Below are 24,106 nucleotides of genomic sequence, written 5' to 3' on the forward strand. Positions count from 1 at the left end.
TATACAGATGTTTTCTGCATGTCTGCCAGGCAAGCCATCCACAACTGAGAGAACCAAAATGGAGAAAGAAGCAACATTTCCCACCCGTGCAATGCTCCAGGAAACTGCTCTATTACACACATTATAGCACAGGCTACTCTGGGAAAAAATGTTCACACGAATGTCTTGAGAAGGGATCCAGAATCAAGATTACAATTCACCAAAGGTGCAGCTCCCCTGGTGCAGAAGTGAGCAGGTAGGTCTCATCATAACTTATCCTGACGGATTCTCAGTATAAGCAATACGGAGACTCGGATGTATCCATGACTCTCTGGCTGCAGGGACCCCTGACTGGACACGTCCTCCCATAAGGAAGTTACCTCCCTGCTCATACAGGGTTATCTCATCCTGGGCGGACTACGAGGGATTCAGGGATCTGAAGCCAAGATCCAGTTCTAAACCGGCTTCTGAAGCCCTATCTCAGATTCACTCTGTTATTTGAAACCAACAAAAGGGAAGTACTTTTTTTTAATGTGCTGACAATCTATGTAATCTTAATTCTCAGTATGTCTTTATCCTCTCAGAGTAGGTCAAACCTTTCTCAATTCAAATCTTTTTTTAACTAATACAATCAACAGTGGCCAAACCAGAAGACGCAACGGGCATTTTACTTTTTATAAATCTAAAACCCCTGAGGAGGTCAACAGAAGAAAAACACGTACAGATGAAGCAACATTTATAGCTAAATGCACAGAGCATCACAAAGTCTACAAGTGGCTAACAGGTAAGACTGGGGAGCGGGTCGGGAGCCGTGCTGGAAAAGACACCCCAACCAAGACAAAAGGAGCAACCGGCTGGCAATCCATTTCACCTGGGACACGAACTGTGGGCACCTTCCTGCCTCCGCTTGTCCCACTGAGGGACCTTAATTGACCTGAGAAGAAGATCAGATCCTGACCTACCTCAAGGACAGTCTGTCTGTTCCTAATTCCCAAACTGAAACTCCTTATAAGGCCTCTGCACACTTCCAAGAGCAAATGTAAAAAAGCAACTCAAAACTTACCAGTCCCACAGTCATGCCCTTTAGTGTACTACATTTGAAAAGTAGGCAAAATTATAAGCTGAAACACTATACAACATTTTCAACTTAAGCCCCATAAAAGGTTGAAATCTAAAAAATTACCTGTACCTGCAGCCTTCAATCCATTAAGATAGAAGGTATTCTGGAGAACATTTTTTTAACTTCCTAGAAAGATATTATTTTAGGAAAAAAACCTTTTTCAGTTAATTAAATAAAACCATTATAATACTGACTACTGCTCTTCTGGGATGCAGTCTTTCCATGCATCTTATAGATAATAAGAGTGGTCACTAAAAGCAGGAAAACTAAACATCATAAACAATGGAAAGATAATTAACAGCAACAACTGAACACATTCAAAATCTGATCCTAAGGGGAAACAGTGGATCTCCTATAATACAAGAGTTACTTAAAACATGTGTGTGTACACACACACATGTACATATATACACACAATACATGCATATGCACATATACATATATGTATACATATATACATACATGTATGTTTAATTTGAATACACACACGTATACACAGATATACATATATGTATGTATAATTTGAATATTTTTAAAAAAATCTACGTTACTTCCCATTGAATGTCTGGGGAGAGAAGGACCAAGGAACTGGAAAAATATGTTAAAAGTATTTAAATTTCCTTCTTATAATCATGATTGCATGCTTTTATATTTACTTCCCAGGGAAACTATAATTTAGTTCTGCTATGGTTTTAAGTATTTCTACACCTCACTGTGCTAAAAATAAAGCTTTGAATGACTTTGTCTACATAAAGTGCATTTAAATTATTTATGAGAGAAAGTACGTTTGTTTTTTGCTCTAAGTACATATAAAGTCTGGACAGAATCACAGGTGGCTTAAGGCATACTCCTTTCATTGGCATCCTGAATTCCCCCCTAAGAACCACCTCTGAGTATAGGAATTTCCTAACGCATATTTCCCAAGCTTTCTATGGAAATCAAATACCGTCTTTAAGTAAATAACAGAAATGTGAATTAATCTAACAAGAGTAAGAGAACACAAAAATCACAGCATCAATACCTGCAGGGTTTAATGTAAAACAGAACTACATATTCCTAGGCCTGAAACTTACACAGAACATTGCCAGCTGTTTGCACATGACCTCAAAGCTACAATCCATACCTCATACAACGAGATCTTTCTATACAGTGGAAAACTACACTGTGTACACTCTCATTCTCTCTCTTTTTTTTTAGAGATTTTATTTATTTATTTGACAGAGAGAGAGACAGCCCCCGAGAGAGGGAACACAGGCAGGGGGAGTGGGAGAGGAAGAAGCAGGCTCCCAGCGGAGGAGCCTGATGTGGGGCTCGATCCCAGGACCCCGGGATCACGCCCTGAGCGGAAGGCAGACGCTTAACAACTGAGCCACACAGGCGCCCCTACACTCTCATTCTTAACAACCTCCCGCTCAGCTGAGCCCAGGCTCAGGCTCACAGCTCCGGGAGAAGACAGCACGCTCTCTCCCTTGTGTGCACCTATCGCAGCCCCATCCCCACCCCCTTACACAAGGTCACAGGCTGCAGACAGAAGGCACCAGTCACCAAGCCCACAAACAGCAGCAAAGGAAACAAGTCTGCGGCCCCATGGGGGCTGATTCGTGGCAGCAGCCACAATAGGTCCTAATATGAAATCAGCCATCAGGATCACTGTGTAAATGCCATGCAAACACCCGGCCAGGCTTTTTATCCTCCCCTCCTGATAAAATCCACTCATCAACTAGCTCCACCTTTTTTTTTTTTTTTTTTTTGCATAAAAAGGTATACACTGCCATCTTTCCCTTTCACATCTTCTTACTTAAATAAAAGTAAGGTGGGGGAAAAAGGTAGGGGGTGAGGGCAAACAGAAAGGAGGATATATTTTCTTCAACTGTCCGAACGATCTTTCAGATGTCTACGCCATAACAGAAAATGACCTTCGTTGCCTAATAAGTATATTCTAATCTTTCATAAATCTAAATATTTAAGATTAAAAGTCAAATTCAAGAGGACCAATAGTTATTAATTTTAAAAATCTTATATACTCACTAATGAAGAATTTTTCATTCAAGAAATTTATATCAGGATTTATGACAAAATGAAGCGCACACAAGAGTGATTAAAGTTTTCCCAGGTAAAGAAAGTTCAGCTTGAGGGCTGACCAAGTCTCATCTGCCCTAGGTCCACCAAAAGATGATAAATGTAGGATCAACAGTTTCCACAAATATGCAACAGGTAGGTCTCCAACAACACTGCAGGTCCAGAACAAAATTATCATTTCCAGGTGCCCAAATCCTTCCCCATTAAGTTTCAAGTACTAGTCTAGCCATGGGGCCCAGAAATCACCGTCAGTCCCTCATTCTCGAGTAGGTCCTAACTTATGTCGCACACCCAAACACCATTACTCTACTGGGCTTTCTATTTCAAAGCAGCCATCGCTAGTAGGTAAAAACGACGAGGTACGTACACACTCATTTTATGGTATGTCGTTTCATAAAAGATTTATATCATAAAAAATTATTTTGATTAATACTCACAGTTTTAGCATTAACTATTAATGATAATCTCAATTTCACAAATTAACAAAGGTATTTTTTAAAGGCATAGACTTAGGTACTAAAATTTATATCAAAAACTAGGAGAAAAGCCAGAAACAATTCCCAATCTCCAACCAATCATCTGAAAGATCAGAGGAAAAAAGGAACAGTACCTCTGTACGGGGCCTGGGTCACTGCAGGAGCTCAGCTACGTGCAGAATGAGTGACTAGATCCTCGCACGTTTCCTCCTATTCATGTTCACGTGTTACCAGGCCCAGCTATCCTTGCGGCTCAGAGACACTAACACTGCACCAACAGGGTGGGCAAGAGACCGGAACAAACAGGCTTTTCCTGGAGTTGGGATTAACTGTTATGTTCATGACAAACCGGACAGCATTTGCTAAGGCAGGCAAGAAATGCTACTTTCCATTAAATACGATGCAGAATAAACCAATTACCCTAAGCCAGTTTAATAACAAAATAACTAAAATGAAAGTCTGCCCAAAATACAGGTTCCCCTCTGTCAAAATGGAAACCAACCTGAGATTTTCTAGATCGTAAAATCGGTAGCTAAATCAACATTAAAACGAGTAGGGGCACCTGGGTGGCTCAGTCGTTATGCGTCTGCCTTCAGCCCAGGGCTTGATCTGAGGGTCCTGGGATCGAGCCCCGCATTGGGCTCCCTGCTCCACTGGGGACCTGCTTCTTCCTCTCCCACGCCCCCCTGCTTGTGTTCCCTCTCTCATTGGCTGTCTCTCTCTGTGTCAAATAAATAAATAAAATCTTTAAAAAAAAAATTAAAACAAGTAAATTTCTTTCACAATATTTTCCAGGAAATTTAGAAATAGAGCATACGAACTGCTTTCCATTAAAAAGCATTGACTTAGGGACATCCACTTCAGACGTGCAGGAGTAACTGGTACGGAAAACGATGCCCCCCACCCCCACCCCGCCATGGTAAACAAATAGAAAAACGGTAAAAATCCATGAAACTATTTTTTTCAGATCTGGAGACAGTGAGCGGCACAGGCCTGTGAGCCCCACCGTCCCCTCTCTGTTCAGCTGGGAACCACCGTGGCGCAGGGCACAGGAAGGGAATCCAAGCACGGCGCAGCAGCCTCAGGGAGTTAAGATGAGAAAACTTCCAAGTTTTGGGAAGCTGAGTGGCTCAAATTTGCAAGGTAGAGTATCAGAGATGGAAAAGTTGTAGAAAATGAGTTTCAGAAATCTGCACAAAGATGAGAAGATAATGACAGTATGTTTAGCATGCTGAAAGAAAAAAACCATCAACCTAGAATTCTACACATCCAGCAAAAGTTTCTTTCAAAAATAAAACTGTTTATCAAGAAAGGAACGGATAAACAAGATATGACAGACTCATACAACGTAACACAACTCTGTGATTAAAAGGACAAGGGGGAGCCTGGGTGGCCCAGTTGGTTGAGCATCCAACTCTTAGTTTCGGCTCAGGTTGTGATCCCAGGGTCATGGGATCGAACCCCACACGGCCTCATACTGAGTGTGGAGCCTGCTTAAGGTTCTCTCTCTCCGGGGCCCCTGAGTGGCTCAGTCGGTTAAGCGTCTGTCTTCAGCTCAGGTCATGATCCCAGGGTCCTGGGATCGAGTCCTGAGTTGGGCTCCCTGCTCAGCAGGGAGCCTTCTCTCTCTGCCTCTGCTGCTCCCCCTGCCTGTGCACTCCCTCTCCTCTCTCTCTGTCAAATGGATAAATAAAATCTTTAAAAAAAAAAAAATTCTCTCTCTCCCTCTGCCCTCCCCCCAAAAATAATAATTTAAAAAGGAATGAATTACAGATACACTAACAACATGGATAAGCTCAGCAACACTATGCTAAAACAAGCCTCGTACACCATGTACACGGTATGATTCTGTTGACAGGAAACCCCTGGGCAGGCAGAACTGAACTGAGGGGGCGAACGCAGCAGTTGTCAGGGGTCAGGGCGAGAATGGCAGCAGGGGTTGCGGCAGGGACTGTGAATACTAAGGACACGAAGGAACCTTTGGGGGAAATGATAATGGTCTATGTCTCAATAAGTGTTTGGGTTGCAAAGGTGGATGCGTTTGCCACAGTTCAGTGAATGTATACTTGAGTTATGTGCAGCTGGTATAGAAATTTTACACTGAAAGAAAAATACGCTAAACAAACAATGAACTCTATCTAGTAAACAATATGCACGCTGAAACACATAGGGTGAGGTATACTGATATCCGCACTTTGAAATACAGCCTAAAAAATAAAATGGATTACTATATGGAGAAATGGATAATTGGTTATTTACGTGAGAAAGCAAGAATAATAACACATGATAGGTAAAATCCAGGGGGTGGAGAAGTCTATGGATGTTAACCATAAATTTTTACAACTTTGCCATTTGTTTGAAAATTACCATAATGAAACGTTGGGTACAAAAATAAAGATGAAGCTAGATTTCAGAGGAAAAGAATAAGACAAAAGGGAGAGTGAGCCTTCCGTAATGGTTACATGAAGACAATGGAGCAATTTCTTCCATAGATCATTATAAAAATCAGACAAAATCACTAAAACCAACCATCTGAAGGAACTGGAAAATGACCAAAGGCAGGCAAGCACTTGAGAAGAAGTTACTGTCAGAACTGTCCCTGCATCTGGTACAAACCAGGGAGTGTTTGTCACTTTCCTGCCTGGCAATACTGTGAGCCCCAACTCTGGGAGGGCAGGACTGCAGCCCTACCGTACCACCTTAATGCGCAGCACACTGGCTATAAATTTAAGGGGGAAATTTTGGAAACAAGAGGGCTGCAAAATGCTGAGCTCCAAGGCTGAATATAAATACACTGCCCAAATCCCTGGCAGACAGTGAAATGCGCATAGGCAGGACAACCCAGGAAGCCCAGAGGCACACACCAGAGGTGAAGGCTCTCCCCTGAACAATGGAGTTACCCCAGGACATCTGCCAGTTTGCTGCTCCTCTGACTAAACGTGCTTCCCAACCCAGGGCGAGCTCTACTGGCAGAAAGCAAAAGTCTTACTGGTGTGAGGTCTCAGAAGAAAGAAATGGGGGCTGGAGGACCAACTGATATGTAAAGGAGGGATGCTGGAAGCAGGGGAACCCCAAGATAAACCCCCAAATCTGAGAATACATTCTACTCCAACCTTTGACTAACCATCGAAGTAGAAAGGTGCATGTGAGACTGCGAAAGAAAGAGAAGAGAAGGGAAGAAAATGCATCAACTGGAAGCCAATGAAACTGATCGGAGACTCGTCGGCTCCTACGAACACAACAAGATGTTTGCATCTGGAGCAGAGCTGCACAAGCACGTGCACACACACAGGAAGCGCTGGGAAGCAGTAATACCTGGCAGCAAAGGAGCACACCTCCCACTCAGATCCCGGCCTCTAAATTCCATCTCCCACCAAAAGGAACCAGGGAATCTTGGAGAAATAGCTGATTGCACCACAGGGGCAGAGAAACTACAGGAAATGCTGGGAGTATCTTACTGTGCCAAAAGGAAGGTCGTGCTCAGAAAAGAATGGGGACGTGTCAAAACAACACAGGAGATGATTTGGAAAACCAAATCAGGGGGCATTCCAGCATCAAAATGAATGAGAGTTAAGGACTATAAGCCCCTGAATCAAACAAGAATCCGTGAAGTACTACTGGGTGAACAACTGAGTGAGTCAACAAAGGAGGGGAAACTCTCCTTAAGGGAGAATGCCAGCTGACAGGTGAGAAGAACAGCGTCCCCACTGCACGACTACCTAGTAATAACTAGTTCAAGCAAGAATCATCCGTGGGGGCGCCAAACGATCAGTTTAAAAGCTCAAAACGTCACAGAGCCTCAAATATTTCCCTACAGATTTCCTCATTCATTACAAAGGATAAACGCTAATTTTAGAGAGCAGACACTAGGCAGATGCTGCCCTAACTTGATCACCTGAGATCAGTAATTCTCAAATTTTAGAATACATCAAAATCATTTTTTGGGCTTGTTAAAAACATAGGCTCAAGCCCTAAGTTTCTGACTTAGCAGGTCAGGAGTAGGGTCCAAGAATCTGCAGCCCCACAAATTCCTAGATGTTAACCTCACCAATAACAGAACAAGCCGGCATCATGTGCCATCCTGAGACGAATAATGGATATGAGAAATGATATGATGCCCTGAGAAAAGCACAGCACCACTTCTCTGATAGCCTGGCCCCCAAAATGCGTAATCTGAGTTTAATCATGAGAAAACATCACAGGAACCCAAACGGAAGAAAGACCTACAAAACAATTAGAACAGTCTCCATGATGGAGAAAGGCTGAGAAACATATCCAGACTAAAAAGACCATAGAAACATCAATAAATACCACATGTAATTCTAGACTGGGTCCTGTATGGGGGAAAACTACTGTAATTAACAGAGCAACTGTGAATATGGACTGTAAACTACAGAGTGGCCCATGTTAAATTTGCCAATTTGATAACTATACTGATTATTTTGGGCTATGTAAAAAGTCCTTGTTCTTTTTTTTTTAAGATTTTATTTATTTATTTGACAGAGAGAGCGAGAGAGAGAACACAAGCAGGGGGAGTGTGAGGGGAGAAGCAGGCTCCCAGCAGAGCAGAGAGCCCGATGCAGGGCTCGATCCCTAGACCCTGGGATCATCACCTGAGCCGAAGGCAGACGCTTAATGGCTGAGCCACCCAGGTGCCCCAAAAGTCCTTGTTCTTGGTAAATACTTCCTGAAGTATCTAAGAGTAAAGGGCATGAAGTATGCAACTTACTCTCTTCCAGTGTGTGAAAATAAATGTGCCACGTGTACTTCTATATCCAGAGGTGGGGGGAGGGGGCCATGCAGGCAAATGTCACAAAATGTTAACAACTGGTCAATCTAGGTGAAAGGGTATTTGGAAGTTGCCTATACTACTTACAACTTTTCCAGAAAAACACACAAGGCTTCATTTTAAAACCAACCAAACAACAACAACAACAAAAACAAGGAGTAGCAAATTAGAAAGGGTGGTAGAAGGGCGTTCAGAGGCTGCCCGCCACACAGCCTGATATTGAGGAAAATAGCAGAAGCGGGGCCACCACACGCTGAAAATGACAGGTGTTCGTACTGAGGATCCTGAGTCATCCAGAAAAACCCCAAAGGAGTTTAATATCTTTTAGTACATTTTGTTTAAGATGACCCGTTAAGTACCCTTTTGAACCACAAGAGAAAACAAACACGGTTAAACACTTTTCAAACTTCATGCTCCACATCCGTTTTTCTTCTATTCTACAAATACAACTTCTCAGTGGAACAGCGAGTCACACTGTAAGCTGTTCGCAGACATCCCCCCACGTGGGCGGGCTGTCCAGCGGCACACACCACTCACACTGGGACCCACACAGCGCCCCTGCGGCGGCACGGTGACAACTGCAGCAGGACAGCCACCTGGCGGACAGCAGCTGGAAAGGTCGCCAGTTGTAAGAAGCATCCCAGCAGGGGCCAAACCCTCAAAACCAGTCAGCGCACAGATTCCCACAGCAAAACACAGGGACAGTCAGACGAGAACAAACGCAAGGCAGAGCAGCCTACTCCTTCTGTTCCCAAACACAACGGTCACGGAGGCCGTTAGTGCATATTGACTACGTGATGACCATTCAGAGGACAAGGTTACCAGAGACAGTGAAGCCAGCCCCCAGCCCCCAGAGCAGCGCACGGGATAAGCAAACATAAAGCAGCTCAGGAAGGGCCTCTTACACTGCATCTTACTGTATCAGATTCCATTATAACCACACACGGCAATATCCTCTGATCGCAAAATAACGAAGACCTCATCATTTAAATGAATGGCCTTCTTATTGTCTATAGTCAGATTTTGATTTTTAAATGAAAAGTAAATACACAACTTTCCACTCTAATCCCCCTCCCTGCCCACTGTTGTGGCTTTGCTAAGAAGGGTTTATTAGGAAAAAATGCTGAACAACTGCTCTGCAGGGCATCGCAAAGCACCACATACTAATAACAAGCGACCCTCTTACATACTGTGAAGAGACCTGACTCGCAACTACAATGAAGCCTTACGTTTGGTGAAGCTAACTTGTATTATTTTCTGTGTACATTCTTAGGTCTAGCGGTTTGAAATATAATCATACCCTACAATTACAGCTGATTAAAGACAGAGCTGAAGACTGTATAATTAAGTTTGTCATGAATCAAAGAAAACATTTATTAATTTTTAAAGCTAGTAAAACTATTTTTCTCCACAGCTACAAGAGCCTGAACAACATGGAAGGAATCTTAAAATAATTTAACTGATAAAACATCTTTTATTTATGCTAATTACGTGACATCCATACTACATAACCATGTTATACAAAAACAAACCACATTATAAAGCCTTCAGGTCGTGAATAAGAATGTAAAAATCAACCAAAGACTCCAAGATCCTCTGTTTTCACAAAGTGTCTGTGCTACAATCTATTTCATTTAAACTTTCAGGATACCTAATCCAGAAAAATTAAATTTAATCCACTGGAAAGAAAAAGGGAGCTCAAGCGTGGGTATAAATGTGTGTGCCTGTGTGTGTGTGTAATACCTACGTGTGTGTATATACATAAGTCATCCACCTTTTTTTGGGTTTGGCTTATTGAGGTAAAATTTACATACAGTAAAACACTGTTCGCTGGGTTCTGACTGACACAGTCAGTGTATGACCACCATCACAGGGCAGACATGGCCTACTTCCATCACCCACGAAGCACCCTCACGCCCTCCTGTACTCAGTCCTCTCCTCCCCTAGCCTCAGCCCCCGGCAACCACTGATCCAATCTGTTCCCATAGTTTTGCCTTTATCCAAATGTTATCAGGGGGGAACCACAGTTGTACAGAGCTCTGTGTTTGCCCGTAACAGAATGCTCTGGACGCGCTCCTGTTTTGCTGAGGATGTCAGCAGTCAGTACCTCTGTGTTGCTGTACAAGGACTGCCCCACCGCACAGGTGCACCGCAACCTGTTCACGCATTTCCCACCTGACGGACCTCCGAGTTGTTCTCCATCTTCGGTAAATAGGAATAAAGCTGCTATAAGCAATCATATGCAGGCCTTTGTGTAGAGATAAATTTGCATGTCTCTTGGGTAAAGGCCTCCATGTAGGACTGCTGGATCGTATGAGAAGTATATATTCAAGTTTATAAGAAACTGCCACACTACTTTTTCAAAGTGGTTATAACCCTTTGCATCCCCACCAGCAAAGCACGTTGTAGTTCTAGCTGTCCCACAGCCCTGCACCTGGGCACTGTCCCCTTCTGCTGCCTTGTTTTGTGGGAATGGGAGGCATTCTCACAGGACTGCAGCGCTACCCACTGCGGCTGTCACGGGCACTTCCCTAATGAGGGATGATGGGGAGAGTCTTTTTGTGTGCATGTTGTTATCTACAGGAAATGGATGAAGTATCTACTCAAAGCTTCTCACCATTTTTCCAGTTGAATTTTTTGCTGAGACACCTATCCTTTTAATAGACAGTTTATCAAAGAAGAAATGATGGAAAGTTTGTCTATTTTGTTAAAGCACTTAGAATTCATGAGCAGGAGACACAAATCTAACATGTTTCCTTGCCATCGCCACTCCCAACGCCCCACTTGCCCCTCCCCCCTGGCAGATAGCAACGATATGCCAAGGCAGGTAGAAAGAAAGAAACATCCTCTCTCCCCCTTAGTCAGAGTGTAAGAATCACAGGAAAAGCTGCCTGCCTACTACTAGGGTCAGAAACAGACCTATTTTCCCATTTTTACAAGTATGGGATGAATCCATAATCTTTCTTCAGTATGAGCAGAAACACCAATGACGGGGAACCACGTGCAATGGTTGGCAACACTAGTGACAACGCATCCCGACGTGGCGGAAGCACGGCTGGCACGTGACAATACTGAGGGTCTGCAGACCGCTCGGTGGGCGGCAGCCCTCCCCCTCTCTATCACAGGCAGAGCCTGCACACAGGAGCACCACGTGCACTTCAGAGCAAGGGCTAAGCTTTCATGTCGAGGAACAGGAGAGCCTGCCACCACCACGTGGAGCCTCGGGCTGACTGGTATCTGGCTCCGGGCTCTCCTCTGCAGCGTGGGGGCAGTAATCACTACCTTGTTATTATAAACACTACACACAACTCAAAACACACGATGAATGACACACATAAACGGCAGGTATCACAATTCTGACGACTTCCCTCACGTAGAATTCCTGAATCACAAACGTAACTACTATTGGCAAGATAAAGGGTGTCCTGCGCAAAGCCTGGAGCATAAAGCAGAAGCTTCAGGAAGCAGGTAACATTTGGACACGGCGGACCCACTGAACTAAACACAGGCTCCTGACCGTCCATGAGAATAGCCAGGCACCCACATAAAAGGTGCAGCACATTTACGTAAAAGGTGCCCTGGAGTTGGCAGTCCTGAAAGGCACTTACGGACTTTATTTCCTATAATCCTGCCTCAGCATTTCAAACTGCGCGATGCTTCTTTTCAAAAGAAGCCAATCCACTCACTCTTGGTTCTGCACCAACTCGTTCCCGAGTTCGCGACGGGCCTCCCTAACTGAGCCACGGAGACAGGGCTGCGCTTGCCCGCCTCTGCGACACCGCGGCCTCCCTGCACACCATCCTGTGCATCCAGCTAGACACAGAGCAGCCTCTGAAACGTCCTGTGGTCGCTCATCCTGCTCCCGCCTGACGACCGCAGCGGGGGGCTGCACTGGTCACGCCTGCACGATGACTGGCTGGGCCGCCTCAGTGACGGGATAGTCCATAAAGATTTTGCCATGAACGAATACATGGAATCAACAGTTTAAGATGATCTCTTGGATTTAAGTGTCTTGATATATCCTATGCGCAGGTTTTAAGAAAATATTAAAATTTATGACGGGGGCCCCTGGCTGGCTCAGTCAGTAGAGTGTACGACTCCTGACCTCGGGGTTGTAAGTTTGAGCCCCACACTGGCTGTACAGATTACTTAAAAGATAAAATCTTTCAAAAAATAAAAAATTTATGACAGATGTTTAACGATCTGAATGTCACATTTTCCATGGAAATCTATTTAAAGGTCTTAAAGGAAGAGTCAGTAACTAAGTTAACATGTACCACCTAGCGAGGCGCCACAATACAGGCTTTGTAGGTTAACAAAAAGTAACCGATCTCGTCCCGCTCTGCTTTTTCTCACCTTCTCCACCTGGAATGCCTTTCCCCAACTACCACGAGCCCCACTCACCATGCCCGGACCTGCTCCCTCAGGAGGACACCGTCCCCCTCCCTCTGAGCTCCCCATCACTGTCTTCCCCATCAGGATTCTCTACCCGGTCTCGCCTGCTCCTGCAGGATCTGCCCTACGCACCTCAACCCTGCTACCATGGGAGAGTAACCTGTCCAGCATGCAAGAAAACAGATGTCCCTGGGGGTGAAGACAGAAGGAATACACATGAGCAGATGGCAAATTTTATTAAGAGGCCTTACTGTCAGGGAGAGTGAGAACTCTTAAGAATATCAAGCAAACAGAAAAAAAAAAAAAAAGTGGCAACTGTTAAGCTCAAGAAAACAGGAAAACAAAAAGTGGAACTAAAAGGGAATATAATCATGCTACATTCACCAGCTCAATAGTGAGCAACATTAACAAAGTCAAAACAGTTCGCCAAATTATGGTTCTAAACAAAAATTGTGCTACAACTATGTGGGGGAAGATGGGAGTTCAAAATGTAACTTTTTCTAAAAGTGACGCATCGATGGCCCTGCCTCTACATAGATATTGCTGGGAACCGTGGACAGAAATGCTACAAGAAACAGATAAGCAGGATTCCAGGCAGCTCTGGGAGGCGGATGGTGGAGGCAGGACAGGAGCCCGCTGGGTTCTGCATGAACCATTCAACACTGTTTTACTTTTGAACACATGCACCTACCACCCTCTGATAGAAGTGAAATTTCTAAGTAAGAAAAAGAAACAGATTCTCTAACAGAAGCACTTCCAGCAGGACATAAGCGTTTTCCTACAACTTTTCAACCACACTACCCCCTTCCCCCTTCAACAGTGTCTCTCCACCCTCAGGACGCAGGGCAGCTGAGGACAGCGTGCATGGCCTGAGACCTGGCGTCAGCCTGCCGGCTCCGTACTCTTGAGAAAGCTACTGTAAGCTCTGAACCTGACCTTTCCCCGCCCGTGACATGAAGACACCACCACGGACCTCAGGGACCCGGCTGCGTTGCTCAGCACCCAGACGGTGAGTAAGTGTGAGGATGACCGTACACCCTGGACCTAAGTCACCCAGATGCAATCTCACTACCCTCTCCCCCTTCACACCACCGTCCAGACGGGCTTTCATTCTGACCACGCCCCCACACTGCGCCGAGCACTTGCCAGAGTGTCCTCCAAGTCGCCAAACCCGAAGGCCAAACCTCAGTCCTCATCATGACCTTTCCTGACACTTCAGAGAGTTGATCACATCCTCCTCCTGGACACTTCTTCCCTTCTTCCCATGGTGCCAGTGCTTGTGGTCTTCTTCACACCTGCTCTGTGCCAAACACTGCTCATGTTCGTCCTTGAGCACTCGATGGCAGAGTGACCCGAGGCTCAGGCTTGCTTGTCTTCTCTGTGCTCACTCCCTCGGTGACCACAGACCGTCACTGCGTTTTCATGGCCACTTCCAGCTCAGACTTCTCTTCCAAGCTCCAAATGCCTATTTACAACTGCCTACATGACATCTCTACTTGGATCCCTAACAGAATCACAAACTTAAAATGCCTACAGTGAGCTCCCCATCTGGCCCTCTAAACCAAGTTCCACCCACAGCCTTCCCCCCATCTAGTTGCCCAGGCCAAGAGCCTTCTAGTCAACTCAACTCCTCCCTTTGTCCTCACACCCCTTATCCAATCTGTCAGCAAATCCTACTGCTTCTACCTTTGAAATACATCCAAGGCCCAACTGCTTCTCACCACCTCCAGTTTTCCTGCTCCAATCCCAGCCTCCGCTGCTGCTCACCTGGTTCCCTGAACAGCGTGCCGATAACCTCCTGGTTGTCCTCTACTCTCCCCCACCCTCCAACCCCCACCACCAGTGTCTATTCCCAACATACTAGCCTTTCAAACCTCAGCCGAATCTCAGGGCTCAACACTGAGGGAGGGACAGCTGCCCTCCGGAGCCGACAGCCAGCACCGCCTTACCCTAGCAACTCTTTGTTTCGACAAACAGCCCCAGAACCTCACAGTTCAATCTATGTCAATTGTTCTTAGCTGCCCTGACGCTAAATAACCTATCTTTATTCATCAAATGGGGGGGTTTCAGATGGGTCTCCGGGCAACCTTCCTTTCTGTCTACTGCCTCCCCACACCCCATTAACCCTGAAAATAATCTCCATACATATCCCAGCAATTCAACTCCTCCAAAACGTTACTTTGCTTTCCTAGAATTCTGATTGTAAAACACCTCCATCCCAAGTTCTGCCTTAAGAATGCAACACCCCAAAACAAATCAAGAACCAAGAACCTGATCCATCCTGCAGGGGCTCAAGTGGACCAGGGCCCTCAGGTACATCAAGGGCCCCGGATCTCACAGGAACACCATTAAGTCGATGCTGTACAAAGCCAGGCTTACTCGTGTGGCCTCACCAGTTGTCCAGAATTGGGGGAAACAATTATAGAAACACTGGTTATAAGGTTATTTTCCTGGGTTTACATATTTTCAAACAGGGGTGGAGGGGAGGGGAGCGCCAAACTAGAAGCAGCAGATTATATCCCGGTGCTCAAAGTTCCAGTGAGCCAAGAACGGGGCTCTCAGTTCCCTGTCAGGCCTTCGTTCCGCTGCACATCACATTAAGAAGAAAAATTTTGTGTAATTTCTGCTAAATATGAAACTGTCTTGGGCTCTACCATGACGAACGATTTTTAATAGCTAATGCTGATGAAAAGTTATACTTGATATTCTCCCTCTTGTTTGGATCCACTAAGAAAAGAGAACTTATTTTGTGGCAAGCATTAAACACTACTTCATCCAGCCTTTAGTGAAAACTACCCATGGGTCAAGCAGAAAACATGCAGAAACGAAATAACAAAATCTTTGCCCTTAAAGATGCGGAAACAGACTTGTACCCAATAAATGTAGCCCACTGTTACAGGAAGAAACATCGAAATGTGCAGGGAGGCTGGGGAGGAGACAAGGGATGTAAACAGCTGGGCATGGCCTTCTCCAAAAGACAGCAGAGTCACACCTGGCACAGCACACAGAACAGGTGCCTCTCATAGCCAAGAAAGGGTAGAAGGAATCAGAGAAAAGGAGCAAGACTTCCAGGCCTTACTTGGAAACTGAAACTTCGTGACACAATTTTCCTTCCCTTCCCTAATACCTAATCCTGGCAGAAACAAAAGTGGGTTTGGGGGAGAAAAGAGAACAAAGGAGGAAAGTGAACTGACCCCCAGAAGGAAATGGAAAAACAATCCAGGGTCCTGCCCCTTGGACACCTAAGACAAACACAATGCCAAAGTCAAATTCAACGTAATTATAAATGATTCTGAATTCTGAATCCATGAAGTCTAAGTTTATGGGGCTTTTACACCAAAGCAATGTATTGCGAAAATCTTACCAATGCTAATACCACAAGACAGATTGATGAATCTTCTATCAACGATCTGTCCTCGATTTACCACTAGGCCTACCAGAAAGAGCAGTCTTTGGAAATAAGACAAACTGGAATAGAATCTCAATTCTATAACCTCCCAACTGTGGAGTGCAGCACAAGTGCCAAGGTTACAAATTAACAAATCACAAATAACCCAATCTCTGGGGCTTAGTTTTCCTCTCATTAAAGTGGGGGAACTGCCACCAAATAGCAATTGCTAACATTTGTGAATGCTGAGCACATTTCACATTTCTTATGGCATCTTCACCACAACCCTGGGAGAGCACCCTTTGTCAGAGGAAAGGGCTAGGTTTAAGTAGTCAGTGAAGAGTTCGCATGGAGAGAAAACTAGGTTTCGGTAGTTAGTGAAGTTAGTAAGTAAGCAGCCAAGCCAACATCTGAATCCAGAGCCCATAAGAATAAAACACAAGTAAAAAGCACAGGCTCCAAAGCCAGACTGAGTCTGAATCCCAGCTTTGCTTTTTACTAACTTAGTAACCTTTAACCTCTGTTTCAGTTATGCAAATGTGAAACAGGGGCAAAGGGTAGCCTCATTCAGGGGATTACTGCCAGAGACTCACCTAGGAGCTGGATGGCCCAGTGCTGACCCTGTTGGGCCACTCTTCTAGGGCACATGCTGCTACTGTCACAACTATCAGGGACAGGACTGTCATCCTGCCTGCCTCTCTCCACACATAAAAGGCACTAAACAACTAATATTTCTTCCCTCACCTACTCTGCAAAATCAACTAGCTTTTATTTGTTTCTAGTATATGTCAAAGAAACCTTAAGACAGATGAAAGAAAAATCAAAACAAAAGGAAAAACCAAAACACAAATGTAGCAAGAGAATTATACTCACAGTTCTGAAGGCCACGGTAACTCTGTGAAGAAATCAAACGTGGGTTTAAAGGAAATGCTCCCGGTTTCTCTTTCCTCTTTCCATAGTCCTCAGAGAACCTGACAAGGAGAGACAACATGCGCATTAAAACCCCCTTCCTTTCACTTCTTGAAGCTCTACTGAACTCACCCCTCAGCCAGTTCCATCACCTCCCACGCAAGCCTACTGGGCAACGCCTGGGATGAGGGGTGAGAAGAGGGCACCATGTCCCTGTCTTCAAACCTATTTCTACTTAAGAAACACACAGGAAGGAGCACCTGGGTGGCTCAGTCGTTAAGCGTGTGCCCTCGGCTCAGGGCGTGATCCCAGAGTCCTGGGATCGAGCCCCACATCAGGCTCCTATGCTGGGAGCCTGCTTTTTCCTCTCCCACTCCCCCTGCCTGTGTTTCCTCTCTCACTGGCTGTCTCTCTCTGTCAAATAAATAAATAAAATCTTAAAAAAAAAAAAAAAAGAAATACATGTGAAGCAACTGGAAACTATTCAAACATATCAAAAATCATAAATTAACAGGGTGTGGTTGGCTAATAAGTGCACGATACAATGACAGAGTATAGACATCTGTTCCACTGCCTTCCATCAAAACTATACTACAGAGATATTTTTTAAAAATGTTCTAAACAGGGGTGCCAGGGTGGCTCAGTCTGTTAAGCATCTGCCTTCAGCTCAGGTCATGATCCCAGGGTCCTGGGATGGAGCCCCAGGTCAGGCTCCCTGCTCAACAGGGAGTCTGCTTCTCCCTCTCCCTCTGCCCCTCCCCGTTTGTGCTCTCTGCTCTCTCCCGTGTGCACACACTCACTCCCTCAAATAAGTAAATAAATAAAATCTTTTTAAAAAATGTTTGAAACAGCACAGGGAGAACTGAAAGGAGAAAAAAGCCAAGATTTTTGAAGTACTGAGGAAATCTTCTAACATGGAAGATTGAGACCCAAACAAAAAAGTAAAAAGAAGAAACCTGGAGGAGACAGAAACTATAACAGACTGAAGTAGAGTAAAGGAGGCAGCAGGCCCAAGAAAGCCAGGTCCTAATTCAGCAGTGGAACACACGGGAACCACTTCCACTTGCACAGCAGTGTCCTAGAAGACCAGAAGTGGCAGCAGCAGTGTAGACAGAACGGGGGTAAAGAAGGCATAGCCTCAAATACAGAGGAGCCGGGGAAGGCCATGGAAGCTGAAACCAGAACCTCAACGCCAGGCACAACGTGACGCCCCCTCACTCTGAAAGAAGATGGGAAGGGGCATTCCCCGGAAAAGTAGAGGCGTCTATGGACTGAAGTCACCCTGCCCAGCTGCACTGAACAGAGCTGGACTTAATGACCGTATATACAGTGAACAGTGAATTCTCCAGCTCTCCTACAACAGACCACACACGCACACCGCTGGCTTCCAGATTCTGAAGTCAGAATTGTGCCGGAAAGAGACTGGAGAATATTTCTGGGGAATCTGATCAGCTCCAAAAGACAGATCTAAAGATACTAACCCTGGGGACCCTCAACACATGGCCCACCCAGAATACCCTGATGTAAAAGTCAAAGGGCCCCACCACGTCAGACAGGAAAAGGAAGGAAACAACCTAAAAGAAACAGAGACTATACAAACTATCAATAATATAGAGGTAAGACAACACTGCAATCAATAAAGAAAAACAGGATGTTCTCCTAGAAAAATAGAAAAAGAGCCCTTGGAAATCTAAAGAACCTTTCTGAAATCAGAAATAATAAACTAAAGAAAAGGTTAAGTCAAACTGAAGTCACCTCTCTGAACAGAGAATAAAAAGACCCCCCCCCAAAAAAAAGGCAGAAAAGGAGGAGCAAAGGAAGGAAGAAGAAGAAGAAGAAAAAGGTATTAAGATAATTACAACCTTTGCCCAGGACAGCCAAGTTCCGGATAATAAGACTTCCAGAAAAACAAAATAAGGAAAAGCAAGAGAGAAAACCTCAGCACAGTAATGCCAAAGAGTATTCCCAGAACTGAAAACTCCCAGTTACCAGAATGAAGGGACCCGCTGAATATGCAGCACAGTGGATGAAAACCGACCACACAAGGTACACCATCACGATATTTCAAAAGACTTGGACAAATTGTAAAACACCTACAAGCTTCTAAAGATGGGAGGGGGGTAAAAGTTTAGTACGAAGGAAAAATGAGAATAGCTTCTGAATTCTAAAACAGTAACATGAAAACAAGAAGGCAATGGAGCAATCTTTGAGTTTATGAACAAAAATGAATTCCAATACAGAACTCTATACCCAGCGAAACCATCAATCAAGTTTCAATCATGCATGGTCCCAAAAGGTTTGCCTCCTAAGCATCCTATGTCAGAAAGCCCCTGGAGAAAGTCTTCCACCAAAACACGAGCATCAACAAAAAATGAGCAAGGCATGAGCTTCCATTAGAAGGGATAAGGGAATCCCCAGGACGACGATGAAGGGAGATTCCAGAATGGTGGCTGTGCACCAGGAGAGAGGGAAACAAGTCCAAGCCAGAGCAGTGTTGCTCAAGAGGAGGGCATGCTGAAGGCTGTCTTCAACTTGTCCAAAAACACTGTACTATCTTTTTAAAGTAATTAACGCCACCAAAAGGAAGAAGTCAGTAAAGAAAGACAAAGACAAGAGTTGCCACAAACATAAAATCCAACTCTGGACAAAAGCCAAACGATGAGAACAAAGGAACATCCAGGGACAACACAATAAAAGACCGAAGGAGCAAGCAGCTCAGAAAAGAAGAGAACGGAGATCTCCAGGAAACTGTAAGCCAGAAATCAAATGTGAAGAAGAGATGAGTCTGTATGACCATGAAGAAAAATTACTAAGAGGCTACTGGAAGGTATGGGGAAAATAGGTCTGGGGTAGAGGGGAAATAACAATAGGTATAAAAAGGGTTAAGAATGTGGGGGACTGAAGAAAGATGAGTACCCGTCATAATGCCCTGGGCACACCTCTATCACAGGACTTACCCACTGTACCATCATCACTGACTGACTTCTCTGTCTCCCTCCCTCGGCTGCAAAGACCTTTGGAGAGGATCATTTCTCATCCAGTTATCACCCTGCAGAGTCCAGTACAACGCCTGCTACAAGGGTATACACAAAAGCAAAGGTTTTTTTTTATTTTTTTGCATTTATTTGGTTACTGAGTATCTACTACACATACCTGCTATCCTTCCGGAGAACTAAAATTCAAGGACATATGGGCCTTGCTTGCCTTTAAAGAGTTACAACTTTTTTTCACACCTGAGAAAACAAATATTTCTCCTATATCCTCATTCTCCCCAAAAGATGAAAAGTTCACCAGGGGCTTACAGAACTTTAATAGTCTGGCTATCACTAATGGATATGGAACCCAAGACCTGATGACACTTGCTTGACATTGTACGCATTGCGTAATATGAAAAGAGTGCCGGCTTGGGTATCAGGACACCTGCTTTCTAGTACTTTAGAATTACTCCTTTTGAAGAAGAGAAAATCCCAACATTCTACCTAAGAATCCCAGCGTTGGTCGTCTTAAGTACAGATCCCCAAATCCTTACACCGCCTTCAGCTTGAATGTATTTCAACCAGTTCCCACAATTACTACATTACTATTATCTTAGTCTCACTGCCAAAAACCCAGCTGCAGGCTAACTATGCAAGAATGAGACACTGTTGAAATGACTTAAAAAAAATTTCTTTTTACCCTTAGTGCATTAAGCTAAATCCTCCAATTAAATAAAACCAAGTAACACACACACACACACACACACACACACTCACTCCTCCTCCTGAGAAAAGAAAGGAAAGGAGAGAGAAAGAAACAGCAAGTCCTTCTTCCACCTAAGCCAGAAGCAGAGCTGGGGGCTGGGTTGGGAAGAGGTAAACTTGGAGGCACAATGAATCAACGAGGTCTCCAGGGCTTTCGCCCCGAAAACCACAGGGCCACAGCAAGTTGCGCGCCAGCTGCGGGGAAGGAGCCCGCGCGGACCCGGGTGCGAAGCCCGCCCTTCCCTGAGGGCCAGTGAGTCCCCATATAGGGTCAGGGCTATTCCCCCGCCCCCCCTCCAGGTCCCCAAGGATTTCCCTCTTCCTCCTCCTTCCTCTCTCCCCCCTTTTGTTTTTGAGGCAATTGGCCGGCTCCCAAGGAAGCCTGCTGGCCTCCCCAAGCCCCCGGCCTCCCTGTGCGCTCCGGCCTCGAGCCCCTCCGTCTCTCCGAGACCCCCGAATCCACCAACCTCCCCATCTTTCACGAACACCCCCAGGCCTTCTCATGTCCCCCAAACCTCCCCGTTTACCCGAGCCCCCGGCCTCCCCTCGTCCCCAGGCCTGCCAGAGCCCACCGACCTCCCCACAAGTCCGTCCTCCACCCAGCGCCGTTCTCCCAGAACCCGCCCCCTCCTCCCCCTTCCCTGGCCTCTCGTGTCCCCCCCGTCCTCCCGGAGACCCCCCAGTCCGCCCCACATCTCCCGACCCGCCCGCGCCCCGGTCCTCCCCACAGCGCCGTCCTCCCGGGGCCCCTCCCTCGTCCTCCCCACTTCTCCGGCCTCCCCACATCCTCGGCCTCCCGAGCCCCGCGCGGGAGGGGCCCGTCTCCGCCATATCCGCCGCGCGGACCGGCTGGTTGGCCCCGCTAGGCCCTGCCAACCCCCAGCTCCAGGAGCCGGCCCGCCCGCCCGCCCGCGTCCCGGCCCCCTCCCCAGGCCCGCACTCACTCGAACCGCGCCGGGCGCCGGGAGGCGAGGGCAGACCACTCCGAGGCGGCGCCGCGAACCGACAGGCGGTGCTCCCTCCCACGCCTCACGCCGCGGGCGCACAGAGGTCCCTGCGGCGGCGGCGGCGGCGGCGGACTGGCGGCGGAGGCGGCGGCGGCGGCGGGCTGGCGGCGGCGGCGGCGGGATAGCGCCCTCAGGGCGTGCTGCGTCGGCGCAGGTCGCGCATGCGCGGCGACCGGCTGAGGCGGGCTTCACCGCCACGGCGCGCGCCCGGCCGCGTCCCCGCGCCGAGCTTCCGCCCTCCCCCCCTCCCCAGGACCGGGCATGCGCCCGGCGCTCCGCGCATGCCCAGCAAGCCACAGGGCTACGCTCCCGAGACCGCGCCGGACAGTCGCGCCGGGCATTCAGGACTGCGAGGGACTGAGCGCGCGTGTGGTGGCCGAGTCCGGGGAAGCCTCGGCGGGGGCCGGGAGGGGCGGCCCGCCGAACTGAGGTCCCGGGGCTCCCACCAGCGGCACTCTGGGCCGGCGGGGTTGGACCGATCTCGGGGAAGCCCTCCCACCCGCTGCCCTGCCCCGCACAGCCCGGACGCGGCCCCTTTGCAGGGCCGCCCTAGCCCGCCGCCCTGCAGCCCAGCCCCAGGGCCGGAACCCGCGCAGTCGCGCCCCGCAGTGGGCCGGGGCCTGGCCCGCGTCCTCACGCGTGTCTTCGCCAGACTTCCTGCCCACCCTGAGGAGTTAGGTGTCCCGGGCCCCTCTGCACACAGGAGAGTGAGGCTCAGGGGTGTGTTCCGTGGCATCAGCTGGGCTGTACTTAGATTGGAACCTGGAAGACGGCCTGAAAGAGGCTGTGGGAGGCGGCTGGAGGTAGACAGATGTGGGGCCTGCGCGCTGGTCTCGGGGCTGGAGACAGAAGAGGAGGACCCCGGGGATCTGGGAGTCACCAGGCCTAGGGCAGCTGAGCAGACCCAGGACACCGAGTGGAAGGGGCAAAAATGCACTCGTCCAGGGGCTTCTTCAGGCATCCTTAGGAGCCTGGCCTTTGTTCTTTAGGCCGCAGGCAGCCTGGGGAGGGTTTCAAGCAGGAAGTAGTATCTGATTTGTGTTCTTTAAAAAAAAAAAAGACAACCTTGCGGTAGGAAATGAAACCAGAGGCAGGGCAACTTTCATCTTTATGGTGTCACTTTGATCCTCACCACAAGCCAGGAGGCAGGTTAGGGCTACACTCCTTTTCAAAGGTGAACTCCTGAAGCCCAAAAAGGTAACCCACCGTTCTGTCCTCAGAAGGTATCATTTGACTCTAGTTGTAACAGAAGCAGGTAAAATAAAACAATTTTGTTTAGCAAGAGTTTTACTATATATGTTTTTGTTGTTCTTTAATGAAATGTGTTACGGTTATTTGTAGAATTTTTTTTACTCCATCCAAGTTTCCAAGGAAGTGTGTCTCTGAATGTGAGCCCCAGGGCCTTGGTCCCCAGAGTTTGCTCCACCTGGAACTCTCCTCCCTCTGGAGTGTCTCACTCCCTGCGAGAAAGTTAGCAGGGGCTTCACTGAGGAGAAGACCTTTGAGCTGGGTCTTCAGGTATGAGTAGGAGTTTTCTAGGTGGAAATGACTGCAGGAATACTAACAGCTAGATCCTCATTTCTTTCCCTACCCCATTTCACTTAACTCTCAGAACAACCCCGTGATTCAGACTCCATTAGATCCCCAGCACTGAAACAGGGACACTGAGGCCAAAGGATCTCAAGTAATTTGACTAAGGTGATGAAGCAAATGATGGATGAATCCAGGATTTGGACTCCTATCTATTGGCTTCCAAAGCTGGGGTGCTTGGCCTCTAGGCCACCCTGTCTCGTGTGCAGAAGTATCGTGTTTGTTTGCTTTAGTCTCTTGTTTGACTTGTGTCTGGAGTGTTTATTCGAGGAAGACAAGTAGTCGAGCACCCTTAATTGTAATGTTCCCAATCCTAAAATATATCTGTATTTGTATATAGATACTGCAGATTTTAGATATAGATATAGACACAGATGTAGCTATATAGGTATATATCGATATATGCATATCGATATATATGACATAATTCTGCCAATGAGAACTTACAAAGCAGTAATAGGTGTCTTGAACTGAAATCTTACCTGACTTGAGCAGCTCAGCACAGCGCCACCCAGAATACGGGTGTGCATACTGCCACCTAGTGGCAGCCTATAAGAATTACAGGGACTGTGTGATAGAAAAGGTTTTACAGAATGCGGGGACTGAAAACCTGAAGTTATAAGAGAACGGGAAA

The 24,106-nt window shown here is 46.7% G+C and overlaps 1 protein-coding gene across 24 annotated transcripts in view; it reads right to left on the bottom strand.

The window, feature by feature from the left end:
- LOC123786490 (uncharacterized) overlaps positions 1-21,987 on the bottom strand; it is a 126,230-nt gene extending 104,243 nt beyond the window's left edge. For 10 of the 24 annotated variants that reach the window (XM_087860511.1, XM_087860518.1, XM_087860517.1 and 7 more), the window contains exons 1-3: positions 21,820-21,980; positions 20,093-20,208; positions 17,100-17,197 (exon numbers count right to left, since the gene is read on the bottom strand). The gene's annotated coding sequence lies outside the window, so the exon portion shown is untranslated. Of the gene's footprint in view, positions 1-17,099; positions 17,198-20,092; positions 20,209-21,819 lie in introns of all 24 variants that reach the window. The other 14 variants (XR_015723557.1, XM_087860509.1, XM_087860506.1 and 11 more) reach the window with 9 other exon arrangements.
- Between the last annotated feature and the right edge of the window lie 2,119 nt (positions 21,988-24,106).

This window comes from Ursus americanus, unplaced genomic scaffold (assembly GCF_024610735.1).
Source record: "Ursus americanus isolate L20-20 unplaced genomic scaffold, mUrsAme1.1.p SCAF_68, whole genome shotgun sequence".
Classification (NCBI taxonomy): domain Eukaryota; kingdom Metazoa; phylum Chordata; class Mammalia; order Carnivora; family Ursidae; genus Ursus; species Ursus americanus.